Source organism: Prionailurus viverrinus, chromosome D1, assembly GCF_022837055.1.
Source record: "Prionailurus viverrinus isolate Anna chromosome D1, UM_Priviv_1.0, whole genome shotgun sequence".
NCBI lineage: Eukaryota > Metazoa > Chordata > Mammalia > Carnivora > Felidae > Prionailurus > Prionailurus viverrinus.
In genome coordinates this window covers 98,239,215-98,256,726 of record NC_062570.1, presented here as the reverse complement: position 1 = coordinate 98,256,726, position 17,512 = coordinate 98,239,215, and the positions used below count along the sequence as shown (strand labels likewise).

At 48.0% G+C, this 17,512-nt stretch overlaps 2 long non-coding RNA genes across 7 annotated transcripts; one reads left to right on the top strand and one right to left on the bottom strand.

Annotated features, from left to right (window-relative positions):
* Positions 1–5,587: 5,587 nt before the first annotated feature.
* Positions 5,588–16,732, bottom strand: LOC125177200 (uncharacterized). 5 transcript variants are annotated; one of them, XR_007156528.1, is made up of 6 exons: positions 16,648–16,732; positions 15,821–16,029; positions 14,498–14,647; positions 7,988–8,221; positions 6,662–6,906; positions 5,588–5,823 (listed from the first exon to the last, which is right to left on the bottom strand). It is a non-coding gene; the product is annotated as an uncharacterized LOC125177200 (long non-coding RNA). The 5 variants fall into 5 exon arrangements; XR_007156527.1 differs by having other exon boundaries at positions 14,498–14,644; XR_007156530.1 differs by having other exon boundaries at positions 5,588–5,816; positions 14,498–14,644.
* On the top strand, positions 9,644–13,482 carry LOC125177201 (uncharacterized). 2 transcript variants are annotated; one of them, XR_007156533.1, is made up of 3 exons: positions 9,644–10,106; positions 11,442–11,686; positions 11,949–13,482. It is a non-coding gene; the product is annotated as an uncharacterized LOC125177201 (long non-coding RNA). The 2 variants fall into 2 exon arrangements; XR_007156532.1 differs by lacking the exon at positions 9,644–10,106 and adding an exon at positions 10,119–10,264.
* Positions 16,733–17,512: the final 780 nt, after the last annotated feature.

Below are 17,512 nucleotides of genomic sequence, written 5' to 3'. Positions count from 1 at the left end.
ATCCATCCCTCCCTTCCCTCCGTGGGAACTGCTGGCTCAGAAACCCCCAAGCTCCTCCCACTGGCCACAGTGAGAGAGCTTCCGCACTTCCTTCTATGTTTAACCCCCCCTTCTCCAAACATTCTCCTACCTGGGCTAGGAACAAGGAAGGAGTCCCCTTATTTACTTAGTAAGATATCTTTATCGTTACTCTTGATTCAGTGATCATTCCCTAACATCCAGTCTTGTTACTCTATGGCCTTTATTCTCGGGACTAATGATCACCTGTATGTATGTGGGTTGTTCCCTTAGCTCTCCCCTTTCCATTCCAGTCCCTCCCTGGAGTTCTACTCTTGAATCTCCAGTGCCCTCCTGGACATTTTCCCTGGGATGTCACCTCTAAGACAGACCCTCCCATCTGTCCCACCTTCTCACTTCCTTGTCTGAGTCAGAGGCTCTTGAAATCCCAGTGTCATTCTCTGCTTCTCTCTTCTTCATTCCCCCCTGCCAACTGCCCCCTTCAGCCTTACTTCTTAAGCCAGCCCTCTGATCTAATCAGGGAGGCCTCCACACTGTCCCCAAACATGTGGTCACTCCTCTGTAATGCGTATAATAATGCCTATAATAACATCTGGGAGGGCACACCAACACAGCTGCTTTTTTCTACAAGTCTTAATGGGCCAATTACATATTCCCTCGGAGCCCAAGGATGTCGCAAAGCATCTTGTCCCAATGATGAAGTTTACCAGTCCCCCAAACCGAGTCACAGACAGTGTGTGGCCTCATCGCTGTACAGAGGCTCTGTCCCTGAGGGACAAGCTCGTGGCCTCTTCTTGGCATTTACTGGAATAGAGATGTGTGCGTGTATGTGTGTGTGTGTGGGAAGTGGTTCTGTGAGGTTTGATGTTCAGAGTTCAGCTCTGTCCTTAGTCCTGGCTCCACCCTGCAGGGGAGGTGTTAGATCCTTAAGAATTTAAATTCTCCAAATTCTTAGAGCATGTCTAAGACAAATCAGTTATTCTCTCACTTTCTCTGATGCATTATTATGCTAACAAAGTCCCTGCCTTTTTACTTAATCTTGCCAAGGAGACTGTCTCCTCAAGAATGGGGAGGGGATGCATATCCTTCCCTGCCTCTCATCTCACATTCATCCCTACCCTACCTTCTTTTATGTGGGTCATCTCCTTGGGACGTCTATCTACTTCTGTTCCATTTACGTAGGTACAATCTACCTATTCTCCATGGTAGGGAGGAGGTCCCAGTCACTTTTGTGTCATGGACCCCTTGGCGATCTGATGTAAACTATAGACTCCTTCTCAAAAAATATGATTTTAAATACATAAAAAGGATTATGAAGGAAACGGATTGTGACGTGGTTATTAAAATATTAAAGCAACAAATTGCGATATAGCAATACTCTGATTCTTTGCTAACACATTAAATAACCACTATAATTTCAAAGCAGTGATGAACATAAGTGATACTTTGAGATGTCTGCAATAGTAGATATGATAGGAAAATATCTGTTACATCTATTTCTGTGTTGTGTAGCCCATGTTTATAATGGAAGGCAATGCTAAGTTTCACTTAGAGATTAGTAAACACAGAGATGTAATTTTTCCTTAACCAGGTTCCCAGGTCCCCAGAATTCTGACTGTGGATTCCATGAGTTCTTACTGTGAGCTCTTATTGTGGGCCCCAGCTGAGAACCTCAACTCCTTCTTCCCGTATGATCGTCCCTCTGACTATCACACTTCTATTCGAGTTTTCCCTCATGCTGAACTCTTACAACATTCATTCATTTTTTTAGAGTTTATTTATTTTGAAAGAGACAGAGAGCAGGGAGGAGCAGAAGGAGAGAGAGAGAGAGTGAGAGAGAGAGAACCCTAAGCAGGCTCTGCAATGTCAGCACAGAGCCCGACTCCGGGTTCCATCCCACGAACCATGAGATCATGATCTGAGCTGAAATCAAGAGCAGACACTTAACCGACTGAGCCACCCAGGCGCCCCCAACCTGTAAACATTCATTCATTTAACATTTTCCAAGATTCCTTATATTCATGTAAGTCATGGTACCTGGTGTTGGAGGCCCATAGAACAATAAGCAAGACCCAGCTTTATAATCAGTGGGCACAATGGACGTATTCCCATCCAACTATAACCCCAAATGTAACATGAAAAGCATCACGAGAGAGCTTTAAACAAAAGTCTGCAGTATCCCAGCGGAGGCAGAGCTTAATAGTTCAGCTTGGCAAGGAGATGGGGAAGGAAATGTTACGAAAGGAAGGTGGCATTTGAGCTTGGCCCTGTAGAGAGAATAAGATATAAGCGATTTCCACATGGTTTAAGCAGATCTTGCTGGTATTTTTATTTTGTCTTTCCAGAAATAAATATGAGTCTCCAAGCAGGTAGGAACCATGTCTTATGTGTGTTTTTTTTTTTTTTTTTTTTGTATATCCCAGAACCTACGACAAGAACTGAGCATGGCTACTCAATATAAGCTTGTTGATTAATTAATGGTGTTTCTTTTTAGTTTCCATATCAGTTAGTGACTGCTGTGTAACAAATTGCTCCAAACCCAATGGCTTTAAACAACAGTCTGTTCTTTCTTGTGGGTGTACGGGCCGTTCTGCTAATCTGGGCCAGGACCAGCATGATTTTCAAGTTGTGCTTGCAACAAGTTTGCTGCTGTTTCATTAGCCAAAGCACATCTTAGGGCCAGAGTCGATGTGGAGGACACTACCCAGGGGTAAGGATACAGGGAGGCGTAGAAAATCTTGGCCATTAACATAATCAATCTACCATAGTTTTCACAATTAAACAATCAGTGTCAAATTCTTTGTGGACTGGGACAGATCTAAATCAATATATAAATGCATAAATAAATTAAAGTGTAGAGTGGCAGTTTATAAATTCAACTGGTGATGTGGTCTCTCCCATGGCTACATCCTAAGTGTTTGAAGAATGTTATCCACAGAGACTGGCTGGGCCGTCCTTTTATTATTATTATTTTTTAACTGGGATGCAAACCCACTGAGTTGTCTTTTCATGTTGGATGTTCCATCAGTTAAGCATCCCACACAATTTTTCACAGAGATGTTTTCTTTCCCCCTGAGGACATCTGCAACAATCCAGAACACTCTTTCCTTGGTACTTGACTCTGAGTTGCTATAAATATCAGACGTTCTGTCAGCAGCTCAGGGTCACAGCTCAGGTTTCCTGAACCAATATCACTTGCCCCTCTGCCTTGAGTTGTGTTTGTAGAGGCAGAGACCAGGTAGGCAAACTGAAATGGAAAATACAGATCAGAAAACTGAAGTGGAAAATACAGATCAGAAAACGTGCTCTCTGAATAACTGAGGCAAAAGTGTGCGTGTGTGTATGTGTGTGTGTGTGTGTGTGTGTGTGTGTGCAGGTTTATGCATACAATTGCTTTTAATTCTCCAGGCTTCAATGCAGGTGACAGCCCAATTTGAAAAAATACAAGGGCAGTGTGGAACATGGTGTGTGTGTGGGGGTCGGGGGGTTGGGGTGTTGCACATACCTGAGTGTGAATCATCTCACCATTTATGGGCTATGAAGCCTCTGGCAGGTGGGTTCGGTCTCTGGGCTCCAAATTTCCCTTATCTGTAAAATGGAATCCTTCATATTCTAACCTCTAAGTCTGGGGTGAAGATGACACGAGCCGCCATGCTTGTGAGCATTCAATGAAATGTCGATGTCGTTTCTTACAGATTAAAAAAACCCTGAACTCGGTTACCAATAGCAGGAATATGGTTCTTGGTTAGTTTGGGAGAGAGCACGTTGGAGGGCTGCATTCGAATCCCAGCCTCGTCACCAACCAGAGGGCCACACAAGCCTTGGTCTCCTCATTCGTTGAACAGAGCAATTAATACCATCCCGCACGGGATCCACAGCCTTGTTTTAGCAAGAAAATGGCATATTGTACGGGGAGCTCTTTTGCAAAAGTAATTTGAAATCTCCTTGAATACATCTGAAGAGATGATGCAGTTATGGGTCCCTCCCACATGGGATTTTATGGAGCGCCTACTCTGTGCCCAGCACTCGGCATTGCCCCTGTCGTTAGTGGTGATGCAGAGGAGAAATTAAAATTACAAGCGTGTTTCCTTCCAGATGTTGTTGCTACAGGCTCAAGGTGCTCTTTTAACTGGGACATCAGGCTTTCTTGAAATAGACAAGAATTCTAGAAACATGACATTGTGCCTGATTCATCGCTTAAACTTGTCGCTGACTCATTCTCTCCTTGATAGTTTCTTCAACAGTAACTTTAATTACATCATTTACTTATTGTTTTCTTTTTTTCCCTTGATTTATTCCCTTCTTCACAATTCTTGTTTGTTGTCTCAGTGATTGGGCTGTCTCACCTCGGAGACTTGTGTAAACCCTTTGGATCCTGGAAATAGAAACCGAGTTTTTCACGTACCTCTCATAATGTGTACATGCACCCCCAGGCATCATCAGGAGAATGAATACTTTTGACTTTGTTAGTATTTCATAGAAATTATCTTACTGAATGCTCTGAGCCATCCCACAAAGTGGATATAACCCCATTAAAAAACTGCAGGAACAGGGGTGCCTGGGTGGCTCAATCAGTTGAGCGTCCGACTCGATTTCGGGGTTGTGAGCTCAAGCCCCATGTTAGGTGTAGAGATTACTTAAAAATAAAATATTGGGGTGCGTGGGTGGCTCAGTTGGCTAAGTGTCCGACTCTTGATTTTGGCACAGGTCATGATCCCACAGTTCTCAAGTTCAAGCCCTGTGTCGGGCTCTGTGCTGACAAGTGAGGAGCCTGCTTGGGATTCTCTGTCTCCCTCTCTCTCTGCCCCTCTCCTGCTCTCTGTCTCTCTCAAAATAAATAAATAAACATTTAAAAAAGTGCAGGAACAGAGGCTCTAAGAGGGGGCTCTAACTTGCCCAAGGTTAGTGGATAGATTGCAGAAGTGGTCACAAATCTTTATCTTTCCCTGCACCCCACACCCCACCTTTTGCCATGTCATCTGCAATGTTCATCTTCTCTGACTCTGGGCTTGGCAATGTACCTTGCTCAGGCCCATGGGATAAAGGCAAATGTGATGTAAGAAAAAGCTTGAAAATTACTTGTGCCATCAGTCTGGTTTGCTTTCTTTCTTGTACTCTGCCACTGCCATGGGGACATGCCTGGGCTGGCCTAATGGAGAATGAGCGACATGTGGAGTGGAGCTGAGTGGCCCCGACTGTCCCAGCTGAGACAGCCTCCATCACTCAAAGGCCAACCAAAGTGTAGGCATGTTAGTGAGCCTTGCCATAATCAGCAGAACCACTTAGCTAACCATCCCAGATGGGTACGCAATAGGTGCTTATTGTTGTATACCGCTGAGGTTTCGTGATTGTTTCACGATGTTATTGTAGCAATATATAACTGATCGAATCGGCATACAGGAAAGAGCAGATCCTAGGAATTGGGCAGGCCTAGGTTTGAATTGCAGCTCTGCAATTTGGCATGCATTTCTTTTTGAGACTAAATTTTCTGATCCTTAAAATGAGGTATTAGTCCTGCCCTCATAGGGTTACTGGAAGATTAAACACAAGATTAAACACAAGATTAAACTGGAAGATTAAACACAAGATTAAAATAAATAAAGCCCTTGGGACACTGTGGATCGCAGTTGGTGTCCAAAAAATGGTGGCTTCTCACAGTGATGCTCCCAATCACCTCTGGGGCTCTGGTGCTCAGATCAAGGACTGTCCAAATGTGAAGCCGGAAATTTCACATCAACTCAAAGGTACAACGAAGGCCAGATGGCTTGGTGCTTTGCTGACAATGACGTGCATCTTCCCTGAATCCTCCATTGCAGTATATTGAGCAGCACAAGATGTAAAAAAAAAAAAAAAAAAAAAAATTACTTAAATTGAGGGCACTGAAAATGAAAGGCCAATCTAACATTATCCTTTGGGCTTGTGGGTTAGCCAAACAGAGGGTAGTGAGATGGGAATGGGGTGTTGCTTTTGCCCCGGGGATGGGTTTGGTTCAGATCAACTCAAAGCACTAGTGGGTGCAGAGGCCCACCTGGTAAAGTTTGCCCTGATGCTCGCTCGTGCCCTCCCACCTGTGCACGCAGTTTTGATGACAGATCATTCAAGAAATGTGAATATTTCCCTAGGAGGTTTTGCTTTGTCGCTTGGCCTTCTTTTCTGAGCCCTTTCCCTTCCTTTGAAGCCATTGTCTAACCGACATGACAAATGTACTCAGCTAAGCTCATGGCTAATTATCTCAAGGGGGAAAGAAAAATAAAACCAACCCAAGGTTGAAATTCAGGGCCATTAACTCTGTAAACTCTTAGAAGTTGTGAGATGCTCATTGAAAATTAAAAAAAAAAAAAAATCATACACATTCAAGGAATAATTTTTTTGCTAAACAGAATTAACTTGGGACATTTTCTATAAAATCGAGCTCTTTTCCTCTCTCCCTCTTCACTCCTGCCCTGGATAGCTCACTTCTCTTTATCTTCTCTGGTGGTGGCGATAGGGTGGCCACAGTTAAACGCACCGGGCTCTGCCTCATTGTGCGACCTTGGATACATCACATGGAATCTCTGAGCTCTAGTAAAATGACAGTTCTGTAGGCTTTATTTACAAATATATTTTTAGAAGCATAAAATAAGAATTTGTTGTTATTTCTTACAGTTCCACGGGTTGACTGGGCTCATCTGGGAGATTCTTTCTTGGGATTTCTCAAGTGGTTGCATCAGGTCGTGGTTAGAGCTGGAGTCACCTGCAGGCTCCATGGGGCTGGATGTCCAAGATGGCGCACTCTCAGGGCTCGCAGTTGATGCCATGAGCTGGGAACTCGGCTGGCCCTGGCAAATGGAGTACCTCGACCTGGCTTCTCCACATGGTTTGGGCTTCTCATGGTGTGATGTCTGAGTTCTGAGAGGGAACATTCCAAGATCAGGTGTTCCAAGACACCCCACATGGAAGCTGCAAGGCTCCTTAGGATTTAGACTTGGAAGTACCAAGATATCACTTTTGCTGCATGATTTTGTCTTTTTATGCTAGAATTTGATGATTTCATGACCTGGATCCTCTGTCCTCTGCTACTGAATCAGATAGTAGTTCATGATGCCGAGCAGAGAGCCAGCTGGGCCTGGGCACAGAGGGGGCTGTGTCTCATGCTAAAGGTGTACGAATATAATGACTGCATCGTTCCAATTATCTGGGAAGGGAGCTCAGGGTAGATTGTCATCTACCAGCCCCTGCTGCATTCTTTCTGTGCCCACCCCCCGGTTCTGAATCTCTGCCCCTCACTCCACCTTGCCACTCCCCTCCCCTCCCCCACCCCGCTAGGTACAATTACAATGTTAGGCATGTGATAGGCACATAAGGGTGAGAAAGAGAAGATACAGTTCCTGCTTGTTATCTAGATGAGAAGACAAACTACGGAGGGAAAAGATTGCTAAGCAGACAGAGAGTGCTGGAAGCCAAATCAGTGTCAAAGTTAGCAAGTGCTAACGGTGTGTGGGGGAAGGAGAAATGGGGGATGAAGGAGGGAAGGCTTCCTGGAGACAGGAACACAGCAGCTCAGGAAGATAAAGGAACTTTACTAAGGGTGCACAGCTTGCTAGTGACCCAGTCAGGATTTGAACCCAGGACTACCTGCTTTCTCAGCCCAGTCCCTTTTCCACCACAGCAACTGTGAGCTAACTTCAGCTGCTTCCGCTGGGTTTCCCAGTGCCCTCCCCTGCTTCTCTGAGGCTCCTGGCAGACTAAGGGTGTTGCTTTTCTGCACCATTTATTGTAATGACTTCAATTAAACCATCTTGTGCTGGATCAGTGAGCAGCTCTAGGGAATCGATGAGCAAGGCTGGCTACCAGAAAAGCACAGTCTCCTCCCCTTGTCCCTGCCAATCCCAGGGCTGTGCTCCTGTCCCCACACCTGGGGAGGACTCAAGAGAGGAAAACGGGGGCCAGGGGGCAGGCACAAAGAGACAAGGAAGCAGGTGTCTATTACCTTCTGGACATGGAGGGTGCATGGCCGGCCCTTGGGTGCTCATCCTCCCTGGTGCTGCCTGCTGCCTTCCTCTGGTTAATTTGGATTTGCGGCAGCAGCTCCAGGATGATGGGCTGTCCTCACTTGGCTGTCTTCAGTGCAGGCCCAGTCGGCAACGAACCCAGACCCCACAGGAGAGGGGCCTTTTCCTCACTTGCTACCTGACCTTGGCCAAGTTGCCTCCTCTCTCTGTTCCTGTGGGAAGAACAGTAGGGTGGAAACTGAGACCGATCAGGCTGTTATTCTCTGTTTGTCCCTTCTGATGTAGGGTCTCCCCTTCTTTGACCTGCTCTGTGCCTCAGGAGGCTGACCCCTGTGAAACAAATCAATGGGCGCCCTTGCCAGTTGGCTCCAGTCTGGTCTGGCCACTGGCAGAGCGGATTGGAGGGTGGGAGGGGAGAGGGGAGCTGTTTGCAGCCTCAGGAGTCTCTAGCACCCCTTCCTGGGTTCTTTCATCCTGCCCATCTCTCTGTAAGTAGTCCCTCCTCACTAAAGTCTCTTCAGGTGACCCATTTGAGTTAGGATCTGTTTCCTGCAGGGACACTGACACAGCCTCTCAAGGCCCCATCCAACTCCAAAATCTGATGGGCTCGTGAGGGGGAAGATGCTAGGATCTGGCTGACTCTCAGGGCCCCTCAACGTGGGTTCTCCTGTGATGGGGGTGGGGGGGGGGCGCCCAGGCTGAGGCATCCCAGCTCCTCCAAAGCTTTTCCTTCTCTTCCTCCAGCCTCAGCAACCAGGGCCTCAGCTCAGATCCCCTTCATATGCTTCTCATCTTCATGCAGCTTCATTGCAGTGTAAGCTACGTGCACTGCCCTGCACCCACTGGGGGCAGTTAGATGGGTGCCCATCCTTGTGGCTCAGGTCTGTCTCCAGCTGGCCTCCAGCCTTCATTCTCAGGCCTGTGAAATCACAATCCTCGGGTCACATATGTCACTCACGGCTCATGAACCTTGACTGGCACTTCTGTGCCTTGAGGCCAAGCCCAACCTCCTTTGAGTAACATACGAGGCCTTCATGACCTGGACTGGAATGCTCCAGGCTCGGCCACCACCACTGCCCATGGATGTTCTGGCCACAGGGAACTTCTTGAGTCACTCTTGCCAAGCTCTCTGCTTTTGCACGAGCTGTTCCCAGACCCGAAGCACCCTGCATCCTTACATTGTTGGTCCTCAGTGTCCCTCTGTGCCTCACAAATCCTCTTTGCTCTCAAGCATCCAACTGAAGCATGGTCGTCCCCCCTCTCCCCGGAGGTCTTCTCTGATGGCCAGTGTGAGCAGGGCCCCATCCCTGTGCTTCTAGCCCATTGAGGGTGTTTCTGCTATTACACTTATCCTGAACCATAAATGGTGTCTGTCTCTCTTATTAGAGTGTGATCAGAGTCTGCCCGTCATCTCTGCACCCCCAGCTACTAATTCCCTATGTGGTACATCATCCATCATTCATTCATCCATTCAACAAATGTTGAGTGCCTGCTATAAGCCAAGCACTCCTCTGGCATGGGGGTTAGGGAGTGTACAAGACAGGTGTTCTAGTCATTGAGCTATTGCCTCCAGCTCCAAATCTACCTGTTACACTCTGCTGTGTGACACTGGGTGGGGACCCTACGAACCGTTTCTCCGTTGTCGCGGGGCTTCCTTTTTCTGCCAGCAGTGGCACTAGAGGGAGGCGGAAGGCAGGAGGCCGAAGTAGGGACCTGCCCCATCCTCGTTTGGCAGCTGGATCCCATCAGAATTGCCCTCGAATTGGCCCTTTGTCCTGGTGGCAGCAGCTGGTCGGTGCCTCGCTAGAGGGGCGGGGCCTCAACTCTGCAGGCTCCTCCTCCGAGCTCCTGGAATCCCGTAATCCCACCGTTTCTTGTGGTTGCTACCTCCTCAGGGCTCCCTTTACATTTTGTCTCCTTCTTATAGGTCTTTAACTGATGTCTTTCGGTGAATTATCGCCATTGAAGTATCTAGCACAATTCCTGTTTTCTTAACTGGACCCTGATTGATGCAGTGGGGAAGATCCCTGGTCTGTAGGCCCCAAACCAAGTTGGGGAAGGCAGAGAACAAACCGGTGAAAGGGCAAATGGTAAAAGGTATTGTGATGAAAAAGAAGGCAGGGCAATGCAGGGAGCCTGGGCTGTTTTCGATTGGGTAGCCAGGGAAGGGCTCTCCAAGGTGACACATAAACAGAGAGAGAAAGGCTAAGTTTCCCACCCACGCAAACAGCCGGGGAGGAACGTTTCAGGGAAAGGTACCAGCCAGTGCAAAGGCCTTGTGGAGGGAGGGAGGGGTGCTGTAGACCATGAGGTCAAGGCAGGGGCTAGAGTGTGTGGACCTTCTTAGCCATCGGACTTTTTGTTTTTGTTTTTGATTCTGAATGTGTCGGGGGTGCCTGGATGGCTCAGGTGGTTGAGCTTCCGACTTCGGCTCAGGTCATGATCTTGCCCTTTGTGAGTTTGAGCCCCACATCAGGCTCTGTGTTGTCAGTGCAGAGCCCCCTTCAGATCCATTGTCTCCCTGTCTGCCCCTCCCCTGCTTGCATGTGCCCCTCCCCCCCCCCAAATAAACATTAAAAAAAAGTAAATTCTGAATGTGTTGGAAAGCCTTTGGAAGGAAAACATGGGAAATGACAAGATCTGACTTACATTTTTCAAAAAATGTTTATTTTGGGAGAGAGAGAGAGAGAGAGCACATGAGTGGGGGGAGGGGAAGAGAGAGAGAGAGAGAGAGAGAGAATCCCAAGCAGGCTCTGCACTGTCAGCACAGAGCTGGATGGGGGGCTTGATCTCACAAACCATGAGATCATGACCTGAACTAGAATCAAGAGGTGGACGCTTAGCCGACTGAGCCACCCAGGTGCCCCAGATCTGACTTACATTTTAAAAAGGTCTCTATGTCTGTTGAAGAGGGGACAGTCTGCAGGGTGCAAGCACAGAAGCTCTTGTTCTTCCAGAGCAGGAGACAGGTGCCTCCCAAGGACGAGGGCACTGATACCCAGAGAGCTCACAAGACTTTTCCTCAGTCGCAAGTTTTCGCACTTTGGGCTCCTAGATAGTTTTCCTTTGTGGCTACCCATTCTCTAAGTAAGGTGGACTGATGGAGCTCCAGGAAGAGCATCTCAGCCTCACCTGGGAAGAGGGCAACACTTCCTGGGGAGCCAAACACATGCTCTTAACCGTGTTCCTGCTTTGTGGAAAACCCCGTGGCACCGCCTCGTGGATCATCCAGGCTGTGCTTTCCTGGTCAGTTGTAATAAGGGATGGGAGCGCCTAAAAAGAGAACAAGGCTCCGGAAGGACTTCTGTAGACGCAGGCATGAGTGAGGAAGTCCTAAGGGTTACATTCTTCTCCTTTCTTCTCCCGGTCTGTGCAACAGGTCCTTTTGACTCTCCCTCAAACCATTTCCTGACTCTGGTCACTTTTCTCCAGGGCCACCAGGAAGCACACCTTCAGGAAACACCATTTCTGTTCTAGTCCAAAGGGCACCATCCACCTGGACCAGAATGTGAGATGCCCTTTGGAGTTGCACAGAGGTCCTGCCTCTTTCCACCTGCACTGCTGTCACCCTGGCCCGGCCGCCACCCTCTCACTGTATTTCTGCAGCTGAGACCTAGGTCTTATGCAAGGGAAGGCCCAGGCCAGGAGGGGCCTCACAGCAAGAGTGAAGGATGCCGGTGAGGTTTGGGGATTTACCTTAAACAGGCAGTAGGGGCATTCGGGGTAGAAGGCGGGGGGGAGGTCCCTTTCTAAGTAGGGGTGGGAGTAAGAGAAAAAGATTTCTATATGCTTCAGGCCAATAGGTCTGTGCTTTATTGAAACAATCCTTCCTCCTGTGAATAATATAATCTGACATTTAGGGGGATGGGAGGAAATGGCTGGATGGGTCCCCGGAGCGCCGCTGACGTGATTTCAGCCGTTAGCATTTTTTCTCCACAGCTTGGACAAAAGAGGAGGGTGGAAGACTGGATGCCACTGAGAAGCCCTTCCATGCCCAGGAGCTGGTGCGGCATGAACTTTGGGAGTCCCCAGAGCCTCTGACCTCCCCTTGTAAACCAGCACCGTATTCTGATTGGCTGTCTCTGCCTGCCTCGGTTTATTCTTCTTACTGATCGACCACCTCCTTCCGCCGTGTCAGATCTCTGTTCCTACTGGGCCAGTCCCCCCACCTGCCACAGGGTCACATGGGATGGCCTGGGTTCTGCAAGGCCTCGACGGCTTGCCTCTTGCCACCATCAGATTCTTCCTCATTAAACAAATGAATCACAATCCTAATTAATTTGAGCAACAGAATTTATGTAACTACTCCCAGCAGGATGTCTGCTCTCAGTCGGTAGCAAGATTAATTCCTCTCTCTGGGAAATTCCAGCCGTGCTGGTCAATAAAGCTTTAATGGTGACTGAAATCTCCCATCTGTCTCTGCTCAGGGCAGGTAACCCCTGCTAACCAGACACCCAGTGGGCTTGAGGCAGTACCCCAGACACCGAGAAGACAAGGACAAGAACTGCCCGGCCTAGATGGGTCCTGAGCCATGTAGAGCTCACAGTAGGTGTTCAGTTAAGGATGGGGGACTGCCCATTCCAGGGATGTTCTGAATCTCTTAAAGCCCACAGGAGGTGTTCGATTCGATTTATGGAATGAACGAAAGAGACTGTGTGTTGCTCAGGTCCTTCGTGAAACAGCCTCAAGCTCCTGAACTGCAACCAAGCCCCTCTCTGGCTCTTTCCACCATGTACTCCCATTACTCCCCATGACCATACCCACGTCAGTCTTTTTCACTATTTCGAACTTTCTGGACTCAGAGACTTGGCTCTTGATGCTCCCTGCCCTTGAACTGTGCCAACCCTTTCTCTCCAAAACAGGCCCCACGCTGGCTGCATGGGAGGGAAGCGTAGTGAAGTGGAAAGTCTTCCGGAATTAGTTCTAATTCTGGCTCTGCCACTTACTCCTTGTACTTCACCTCTCTGTTCTTAACCTCTCCCTCCTTTGTGAACCACATGAGGTACTTAGGAAGATTAAGTAAGAAAACAGTGCAAATGTATCGCCTGGTACTTGGCTCATTTAATGTCAGGCAATGGTGACACAGCAGCACTCAAGACAAGATTCCTGCTCCCAAGGAATTTAATTTCTTGGAGACAATAAGCAATAAAGCAAATATGTAAGTTTAATTAGGTGCTCAGAGAAAATAAAAGAGAAAAAGTGTTATGGAAAGTGACTGAGGGGACCTCTCTGAGGGGATGCCATTTTTGTGGAGACCCAAAAGCCAGCAGGAAACAAAACATGAGGATCTGGGGGCACGGTGTTCCAGAAACAGGGAAAAGCAATGGCAAAGGCTCTGGAGATACAAGTGACCTTTGTTTGATTAATGGGCTGAGGTTCTGGAGGATTGAAGAGCTTGCCCAGTTACCCAGCTGGGAGGTGCCAGGGTTGGGATCTGAACCCGTGTCTTTGGGCTTTAAGCATGGAGTGTTTATTACTGCGGCACAGAGAAAGGGTAAGAGAAAGGAAGAGTGAAGGGGGATGAGATAAGGTAGAATGCCTCTTGTCTTGTCCTCCATCAGATCTAAATCTGTGTCTTCCTGTGAACCTGCAGGATTGTAGGATCCTGGCTCCCATTAGGAACTTCTGCCCCCACTGGCCCAAGGTGTCATGGCGGGGACCACCAGCCTTATCGGCTTCCTCAATGGCTCAGTGCCAATCCTTTCTTCATTTACGACCGAGCAGAGCCAACTACTTTTGCATTTTTTTTTCCTGATTATAATACATGTTCATTGTAGAAAACAAGAAAGTTGTAACAAAGTAAAAATCAGCCATAACTTCCACCTTTTCAGGAATTTTTGGTATTTATCCTTGTGATCAGTTCTACGCACACAGATGCTTTATATAAGATTATGAACATAGTGCACATACAGTTTCAGAATTCCCTTTTTCCTCTTGTCATGAAAAAATGTTTTCTTTTTTTGTTTGTTTATTTTCTTTTTTTTTTTCAACGTTTATTTATTTTTGGGACAGAGAGAGACAGAGCATGAACGGGGGAGGGGCAGAGAGAGAGGGAGACACAGAATCGGAAACAGGCTCCAGGCTCTGAGCCATCAGCCCAGAGCCCGACGCGGGGCTCGAACTCACGGACCGCGAGATCGTGACCTGGCTGAAGTCGGACGCTTAACCGACTGCGCCACCCAGGCGCCCCGTGTTTGTTTATTTTTGAAAAAGAGACAGCATGAGCAGGAAGCAGGGGCAGAGAGAGAGAGGGGGACAGAGGATCAGAAGCAGACTCTGCACTGACAGCAGAGCTTGAACTCACAAACTGTGAGATCATGACCTGAGAAGAAGTTGGACACTCAACTGACTGAACCACCCAGGCACTCTGAAAAAAATGTTTTCAAATGCGCTTTTAACAGCTGCTTAATAGTTGACTATAAGGACCAACTGACATGTAACTATGTTAGGGTTTTTACTATTACAAGTAACACAATGATCCTTCTTACCTGTAAATCTTTGTTACATGATGTCCTACAAAGCAGGGGATATGTCCTCCTACCCGAGTGCTGTGTCCTGTGCTCAGCGAAACCGTCTTCTGTTAGGGGAGCAGGGGCCTCTGCCCATGAGCGTGTAGCACACTTCATGGTTGCTCTCTACTGAGAAATTGACACAGTCATGCTTTCCCCAACTTTCCCTTCACTCTCGACCTGTCCCTATCATTTTGGTCCCAGGAAGGATATGATGGGGGAAGAGGAAGAGAAGGAGGGGAAAATGCAATTTAATGGTATATTTTGAAACAATAAATACTGAAATGGTATTTAGACACAAGAATTCTATTTAACAATATTTTTATGGAGTAACCAACTGGCAGGAAGGTGAGGCCGACAGGGTCAGGGCCTGGCCTCAGTATGCCAGAGTCTAAAGGTGACTATGTTTTGCTTCTGTATGGGCCTGCCACGCGGTGGGCACGGGAGAAAGGAGTTCAGGGTTCTAATCCTTGGGGATATTGGGTTAGAATGTGGGACATCCATCTGTGGTAGGTCTGGAGGACACATCTGAAACCAAGGTGGTGCCTAAGAGAGCATCTGAGGACCCAGGTTGCGGGGCAACATTCACTCCCACTAGGGTAGGGGGGTCTGCCTCCTAAGACAGGTGCTCAGGTTAAGGCTCCTTCTTTGGATTACCACCATCCCCACATCTTCTCCAGGTTCCTGTTTAGCCTCAGAAAACAAAAGGGGAAAAAAAGATCAAACCAGAAAGAAAGACACAAGAGAAGAGACAGTAAGGATAACAGTAAAAACAAGAAAAATGAGACAGAGGGAAAATGAGACACCCTCTGTGGGGAGACCGATGGTTTGACAAGTAGAAATCTTTTTGGTAGAAGCTTAAGCAGCAAGAGTTACTGTGGGTCTGGACAAACTTATTACACCTCCATAGCTAACAATTTCTAACTCACAAGGGCCAATGTCAAGTACTCACACCCTGTGGGGCAGAGAAATGGCTTTGCCAACTGTACTCACTAGAGACTATCACCCTAAACTGACTGGGGTGCCCGCCCTCTTGCTGAAAAGCAATTTCTCAAACTTTCTGGAAGCCAACTGCTTCTCAGTGGAGCAGACAGTGGAGAGCCCATGCCAGGGAACAGCGCTTCCTGAAACATGCCTTAAGACCTCCTGAGTTTCTAGGGGAGGGAGTGAAAGGTGGAAAGCGGAGTGGATTAGAGTCAGCAGGTGGGAGGAGGGAAAGGCTGGACAGAAGGATCTGGGGACAAGAAGAGGAGTGAGGAGGCTGGCTGAAGGAGGAGTTCCACTTTCCTTACCCACACTCACCTCCTGCTGCCAGTTATTCTGCCTTCCCCCCCAGGCTGCAAGAAATGGGTTCCGGCATCCACTGGAAAAGCCCAACAGTCATTGTCAGCTTCTGTAGGTGGTGTTAGTTGAGACAAGATGGCAAATACAGGGAACTCACTCTTACTCTGGGTACAGATGCTTGTTCGATATGGCCAGTGGGAAGTTTTCAAAAGGACCGATTATGGGAACTGCAGGAAAGAAACAAAACAACCCATACACGGGGTCGGGGTTAGGGGAGATTCTTCAATCTCCTTTAGATTCACCCCCAACCCTGCTTGAGTAGATGCTAGACAAAAATACGTCCTTTCTTTTGAGTCCACACTCAGAGAATCTTGTAGTAAGCAACTGCCACGGACCCTGATTCACCACCCACCCCCCGCCACTTCCTGTGCCAGGGCCGAAAAGTATCCCTAGCCTGGAGGGCATCCCTCCTTCATTCCTTTTGAGTAGTCCCTTGGCTCTGGATCATGGAAGTGCTTCTTCACCTCTGACCCACTGTCTTCCCTCATGTTCAATTAACTGGACTGTGGTTAGGACAGGCTCTCCCTTTCTTGAGGCAATTTGCCTTCCAACACATAAAAAAGAAAAAAGGATTTGAGAGATCATGGAGAACCAACCAACTCTTTGTGAAAAAGCAGCTGAGGACCAGGACCACGGGGAGACTGACCCTAGGTCACACCGTGAGGCAATGCCAGGGGTGGGGTAGAATCTAGCCAGTGCAGCCTCTCTAATACTATCACTATTACTAAACCCCAGCATTCAGTTGAGGCTAAGCTTGTTTCCCTTCTTCTTCCAAGGCCCCGAACCTGCATGTAGGTCTAGGCAGACTTGACTGCCCCCTCCCCACTGCCTGCTTGCTCATGTTCCACAGCTCCCAGCAGCCAGGGCAGCACGTGAAAGGAACAGGGTGATCTCCATAGGCTCTAACAGCCAGGGAAACCACTCGCCTGCCCGCCAATCTGTTTCCTGTGAGGCAGTGCTGCTCATTGGCCCAGCAGAAGTGATTGACAGATCAGTAATCCAATGAATGATGAGTCTGGGTAGGGCCGGTGGCAGTTACCCGCCAGTTCCCTCATCTGGAGACTGTAGGGGAACGGTTGCTGCAATATCGGTTAAGCCATTTTTCATGCTCAAAATCCAGCGTCGTTTTAGTAGAGTGAGAGGCAATTTTCTCCCTCAAAAGAAGGAATGTATTTGGGGGTCTAAAAATCCAAAATGAATCTTCCAAAAGAATGTGGTTTTGCCATAGCGAATGAGTCACTTTAGTAAAGGGGGACTTGATTAGTTACCAAATTGGTGGGAAAATGAGCGGGTCAGAGGGAGTAAAGGTGGCTGGGAGTGAGGACACTGGTAGCCCTCAGAAAGCCAGGGTTTAAGGTATCTTTTGCAGCTTTTGTAGAATGTGAAAAGCTGAGGCTATTCCTGTGGCCTGAATAGGTTCTGGGACCTAGGTGAAATGATGGGGTCACTGCTGGGGACCCTAAAGGCCCAGGGGATAGGGACCAGGCTGGCAGGCACATGAGGCTGTACTGTTACTGCACATGGAAATGGTCTCTCTGCAAAGGCTTGGAAGTAAGAGTTGGCTTGGATGGTAAAATGGAGGCCTGGACTGTGAAATGACTCCTTAGAGTATGTAGGGTTGGTTGGAGCTCAGGATGGAATGGCCCATCC